This window comes from Oryza sativa, chromosome 8, assembly GCF_034140825.1.
Source record: "Oryza sativa Japonica Group chromosome 8, ASM3414082v1".
In the NCBI taxonomy this organism is placed as follows: Eukaryota; Viridiplantae; Streptophyta; class Magnoliopsida; order Poales; family Poaceae; genus Oryza; species Oryza sativa.
In genome coordinates, this window is record NC_089042.1 from 2879945 (window position 1) to 2886873 (window position 6929).

Genomic DNA, 6929 nt, shown 5'->3' on the forward strand with positions numbered 1-6929 from the left:
CGCCACGCGCGCAATGCCGCCGCCGCCACGCCACGCCGCCACCGCCACGGCCCCGCAACGCCACGCCGCCGCCGCCGTCGCCACGCCGCCGCCGCCGCCGCCGCCGCCACGCCGCCGCGCCAACCGCCGCCCCGATGCCGCCACACCGCCGTTAACGAACGAGAACGAGAACGATCGAACGAACGAGAGCGAGAACGAACACGTCAACGTACGTTGCCGCGAGAACGTGAACGAGAACGAGAACGATCGAACGAACGAGAGCGAGAACGAACACGTCAACGTACGTTGCCGCGAGAACGTGAACGAGAACGAGAACGATCGAACGAACGAGAGCGAGAACGAGAACGATCGAACGAAGACAAGCGAGAACGAGGGAACGAACGTGAATGAGAACAAGCGAACGAACATGAATGAGAACGAGCGAACGAACGTGAACGTGAAATGCAATATATATATATATATATATATATATATATATATATATATATATATATATATATATATATATATATATATATATATATATATATATATATATATATATATATATATATATATATATATATGTTACTTCGTATTTATCCTAATACATCTTTTTGTATCTTGCAGAAAAGACATGTTGTCGGAGTCGTCCGTCAAGCCTGAGTGGAAGAGCTAGCCCTAGAAGGAATTGGAGCAGGCAAGTGACGTAATAATATAAATGATTGTTATATTTGTAATGCAATTAATTAAGATTATTAGACCTGTAATTAGACTTATCATATAAGAATGTGTAGTGTTCTAATATTATTTGAGTTTTAATATAAGATTATTTTATTGCAAATTAGACTTAGTATGATATTATTGACTACGGAATTGGTGCGACTCCTAGCAATTGACTATTGTAGTCTTAATTAGACTTAGCATATACGCACGAAACACTTAGCATACATGACTATTTTAGTCTTAGCATGTAATATTATTTGAGTTTTAATATAAGATTACTTTATTTGTAATTAGACTTAGTATGTAATTATTGACTACGGAATTGGTGCGACAAGTAGCAATTGACTATTGTAGTCTTAATTAGACTTAGCATATACGCACGAAACACTTAGCATATACATGACTATTTTAGTCTTAGCATGTAATATTATTTGAGTTTTAATATAAGATTATTTTATTTGTAATTAGACTTAGTATATAATTATTTACTAGCTAGGGTTGTATAATATACGTCACCTAGACTTAGCTTATATCACGATTTGTAATTAGACTTAGCACGTAAGGTTGTGTAGGGTTCTAATGTATGACATTTACACTTAGCATACATGACTTAGATTGTTAAAACATAAATGTCTCGTGACTTAGCAGATGTTTCTTGTATCAACAGATGGCTGACCGCGATGAGGAACAGATATTGTACGATACAATCGCGGAGGGAAGCAGCCAGTACTGGAATGAAGAAGAGGGGAACGAGGATCCAAACCAGTACTTGAACGAGGAAGGGAACGTGGAGAGGGATGCGGAGGGGAACCAGCAGGGGCACGTGGAAAGGGATGTGGAGGGGAACCAGGAGGAGGAGGCTAGTGGTAGTCAACCCTCCGTTGGACAGAAGAGGGCACGCGGGCAACGAGGTGCAGCGAAGAAGCTTGAGGGTCGGCACATCATAACGGAAGTGGAAGAAGATGGACGTCCTAGTGCCCCGGCCGAAGCCGCCAAGAACTATGTACGTCACAGCGGTTGGGTTGTGCGGGATAACGTGCCTGTCAGTACGGTGTACTGGCGAAGAACAAGGGCACGCGGAGATCATGAGAGCTTTGTCCCAGATTCGGAGAAAGAGATGCTGTGGACCACAATGCTCGAGACATTCACCCTTCCTGCGGGTACAGAGGACAAAGTGAAAAGGTGGACTCTGAAGAAAATGGCAGAACAGTTTCAGAGCTTCAAGGGAGATCTGTACCAGAAGTATATACTGAAGGGGCAGACACCGAACTTCGACACATTCCCAAAGCTAAGGGATCACTGGGATGAGTTCGTTGCATATAAGACAGGTGAACAAGGGCAGGCGATGATGGAAAGAAACAAAGAAAATGCCGCCAAGAAGAAGTACCATCACCACTTGGGGTCAGGAGGCTATAGCGTCGCGATGCCGAAGTGGGAGCAGATGGAGGCTAGCTTGATTGAGAGGGGTATCGAACCGGCAACAGCCAATTGGCCGGAACGATAGAAGTTCTGGTACTATGCTCACAGTGGAACGCTCAACCCAGCTGATGGCTCACTGGTCTTCGGCGATCAGATACGAGAGGCTGCGCGACGACTAACAGATGCAGTGGAAGCCTCCTCTCAGGGCACGTTCCGACCAGACAGAGATAGGGACGAGCTGACACTCGCCCTGCAAACTCCAGAGCATCCAGGACGAACACGAGGGAAAGGGGTGATTCCTTGGAAGATTGGTTTCAAGGAGGACATCCACACGTACAGGAGTCGGATGAGGAGCAAGAGAGATACCGAGGCGAAGATTGCAGACCTAGAGTTCCGGGTATCGAGCTACGAACTCAACATGCAAGAGGAGGTGGCAAGGAAGGTTGATGAACGCATGGCCGCACATCGGTCCCATGATCCCCAGCCGACCATTCCTCCTGCAATGGTGAGCCCGTCAGGAAACCGTAGCAGCTGCGCCTCAACGGGGCAGGTAGGATCACAGAGCATGGACGCCATGCAAACACAGGACGAATCGACCTGTCCCGTTGATGACATCACTCAGCGGACACCATGTGAGCTGCATATTCCTTTCAAGAACTTATCAATAAAGGTAAGATTTAGCCATTCCGCTAGTTCCTGCTTATATATGTTGATTACTAATAAATAATCTCTCACAACATGAAGGTGGCGTCGGGCATGGCCATCCCAACGGACCCTTCAGGTACTTACCACTGCAGGCCGATTCCAGCAGGATACTCGAAGGTCGAAGTTGAGTTGGTCGAAGGCGCGTACGAGGACCTCGAGCTGGATTACCCTAGAGGAGACGGTGAGACGCATCTACGAGACACATGCCATGCCATTATTCTATGGCGCAGGCGGTACATCATCCTCCCTGGGCGACAAGCGGCGTCTCGTGCACCATCTCCTCCGGCTCCGCCATCTCCTCCTCAGGATCCTGCACCGTCTCCTCCTCATGCTCCGCCAGCACCATCTCCACCTCAGGCTCCAGCATCGACTCCTCCTCAGGATCCTGCACCGACTCCTCCTCGTGCTCCTACACCTACTCCCCCGCAAGCTCCTCTTCCAGCACCTTCAAAGTCAAGGGCCCCCCAGCTCCACCGCCTGCCCACACAAGGGCAACGAAGAAGGCGAAAGTTGACGCCGCCAAGAACAAGGACCCGGGGTACGATTGCACACAAGAGGAGCTTGACGCTTACGTTGCATCAGAAGTCAAGAGACAATTCAAGCCTCGAAGTCCAGAAAAGAAGATTCCTATAGACCCCAGTGTCAGGAACTTCTTCAGGGGTATGTCTGCATCTGTCAAGGAGGCCATCAAGCTATCGGACTATGAGCGAACGCTGAAGAAAGCCTTCTGGAAAGTCCAAACCAGTCCCTCAGCTTGGAGAGCAACCAAACCAGGAGATCGAGCCGTTGGTGACCGGTAAAGAAATGACGATAGAACAATTTATTACTGACACCGGTCTAACTACGGATCAATTGCTAGGAGTCGCACCAATCGAAAAGGTGGAAGTGAAATACATGTACGAACTCGGTAAACCGCTTGTCAAGCCTGAGCTGCTGCAGTCCCTACCCACACAAATGTACAAGTTCCATCAGCTGTACATGGAGATGAGCGCCACCGGTAGAGAGATGATCGGAGCGAGGATCAGGGACACGGACTTCTTGCAAGGAGATGACATTCTCTGGATCAATTTCAGGGGAATCTACGAACTATACCAGCTGGACGCCCTCGACGTCTCTATTATGAGTTGCTGGATTTTGTAAGTATATCGTTCAGTTAGATTTCTTACTATACGTCTCCTTTAATTAATTAGGTCCTTGTATATAAGTAGACTATAGAAAATAATATACTCCCTTTTATCGTTGTAGAATGGAGATTCAAAGGGCCCGACGGCGGAGGGTTTTCGATACTGGATTCATCGACCCTCGGAAAGTAAACGTCGCAATGCTCGACCAATATCCACAAGAAACAGAGGACAATCTCGTCCATCTCCTGAAGGCGCAGCATTACAAGACGTTCATACTGTTGCCATACAACACAGAGTTAGTTTAATTTTACTGTCTTCCTACATACCAAATTTCATTCCCGTACGAACTTGCTAAGTGTTTCATATGTAATGCATCCCACGCACATTGCAGATTCCACTGGGTGCTTTTACTCTTCGACCTGGAGGCCTGCACCGTCAACGTATATGACTCAATGGATAAAAAAGAGTCTATGTTTGACAAGGTTTTCGAACTTATAGACAGGTACCGTCATAAGTTCCTTTGTTAATTAAGAAAATCTTGTTATGTTAATTGCTACTACGAATCATAGCTTTAAACTCCATGTAGGGCTTGGTATCGGTTCCGTCATTTGGTCTGCGGCAAATGGAGAGAAAGACTTAGGCGGAAGTTCAAATTTCCTGTGAGTACACATCCTCTGCATTTATATTTCTCCGATTCAAATACATACAAGTGTATATTAATTAGATCTCTCGTTGTTTGTCATTTATTTGTAGTGCGCAAAGCAAAAGCAGGGAACTAACTTGTGCGGCTATTACGTGTGCGAGTATTGCCACTGCCTTGCAGACCAAATCATCACCACAAGAGAGCTCGATGTACGTACAAATAAATTCAAAATTTCATTACGTAGCGATTTCTTGTTTAATTACTAATCAATTTCATACATTCATATAGTTTATTCGCATGAGGGATAACCTGACCACACACAAGGAATTTATCGCGGCGGTTCAAGAACAACTCATGGGATTCATCAACGAAGAAATCCTTGATCCCAAGGGTGAATTCTACTACGACGGAAACACAATTCACCGGTCCTTAGCTTCTGAGCTAGCAGCGAGTACTACTACGTCGAAATCGTAGCTAGCTAGGACATATAATGGATTGTAATTAATACATGACTACATATGTTTCTATATGCATGTGTACACATTTTCTATAATGTAAATATATTTTGGTCATATATATATCTATATACATATGCATTTGCATAACATATATGTATAAATACATATATATTATGCATGTATATACATATAATATAATATAATATATATATATATATATACATATATATATATATATATGTATGCATATATATGTATTGAAACATATATATGCATGGTTTATATATATATATATATAAACCATGCAGCAACAGGGCCATGCAAAAAAAAAAGGTCAGATCGATCTTTAGTCCTGGTTGGTAACACCAACCGGGACTAAAGATGGCTCAGCCGGCCACGTGGCTGAGCCATCTTTAGTCCCGGTTGGTGTTACCAACCGGGACTAAAGATCGATCTTTACTCCCGGTTATTTCACCCGGGACTAAAGATAGCGATCTTTAGTCCCGGATTGGTACTCCCGGTTTGGAAACCGGGACTAAAGGGGGGTTACGAACCGGGACTACAAAGGGTTTCTCCACCAGTGTAAACGGGGAAGAAACGCCATAGGAGATCCAAACATGATGTCGACACCGAGACACGATATTTGGTAACGGAGTTTGTAGCACACTTAATTTTGTTTGGATTTATTTAAAAGTTTGTCATTTAAAAATTGGAGTTAATTTGGTTCTTATTTGTTTTTGTGCCAATAGAGATCTCAAATCCTCTCCTAGAATTCATTTCAAATTCCATGAAACCCTAGGTCAAAATTCAAATTCAAATCCCTCCAAAAATATCTTCAAAATTCAACTCTACAAATCTCTGGAAAAAGGTGAAAGTTCACTGTTCATTTTGGGCCTCCTTCCCTTCTCTCTCCCCAGCCCAACTCCCCTCCACTCCCTCCTCTCTTCACCTCCCCGACCAGGCCAGCCCAACCCAGCCCAGCCACTATTCATCATGTTCCTCCTCAGGCCAGCCAGCTCACGCACGCAAGATGTTACGACGAAATGTCTCACCCAGCGTCGCACCACTTTCGCCTCGTGTCTGAGCCGCATTGCACCAAGCCACCCTCCCGTGCGCCCCGCATCGTGCCAGGGCCACGTCGCGCCACCCCGCACCAAGCCGAGGCTGTGCCGCGTCAAGCCCGGGTCGCGCCAAGCCGCAAAACCCACTCCCACGCTCCGGTTTCTCTCCGGGAGACACGGCCTCGCGTCATCCATTGTCCCGTCACCATCCCATCGCCCGTCGCATCGACACCAACGGATAACGGCCGCCACCTCACCCTTCGTCACCCCTAACCCTAGGCCGAGTCATCCCCTTATCCGATCGCCTTTGCTTATCCGTTCGCTTGCTTCGAGAGGAAGGAGCTTAGCCGCTAAGCCTCACCTCTCTCTCGCTTCATCTTGTCGCTCGCCTCCTTCCATGAAACCGCCGAGCAGCATCCCTCCCTCTCTCTCGCGTCGCGTCGCCAGCGTCGCTCGCATCATCCCTCTCCAGCCCTACCGCCCCAAATCCCGGCCGTAGCCGCCGTCGGCTGCGCGTCACCCACGTCTCGCCGCCAATCCCGCTCTCCACGCGTCACTTCGTGTCGCGTCGCCGTCGTTTCGCCATCGAGTGGCCACCGGTGCGTGACGCAACTCCGTCGCGTCGCCATCCTCTCCACCCCGGAATCCCGCCCTAGTCGCTAGCCAGCTACCCCAAAGCTCCGCGTCTAGACCGCCAGCTCGACACCGCGTCGCCCGCCTATAAAAGGAGCTCGAACTCTCCCGTTGTCCTCCACACCATCACCATCTCTCTCCTCTCTCACTCCCTCTCGTTCTTCTCTCTGTGCCGCCGCCT

The 6929-nt window shown here is 47.4% G+C and overlaps 1 long non-coding RNA gene across 1 annotated transcript; it reads left to right on the forward strand.

Moving 5' to 3' along the window:
- Positions 1-4542: 4542 nt before the first annotated feature.
- LOC136351353 (uncharacterized) lies at positions 4543-5162 on the forward strand. The gene is made up of 3 exons (XR_010734376.1): positions 4543-4612; positions 4707-4805; positions 4885-5162. It is a non-coding gene; the product is annotated as an uncharacterized lncRNA (long non-coding RNA).
- Positions 5163-6929: the final 1767 nt, after the last annotated feature.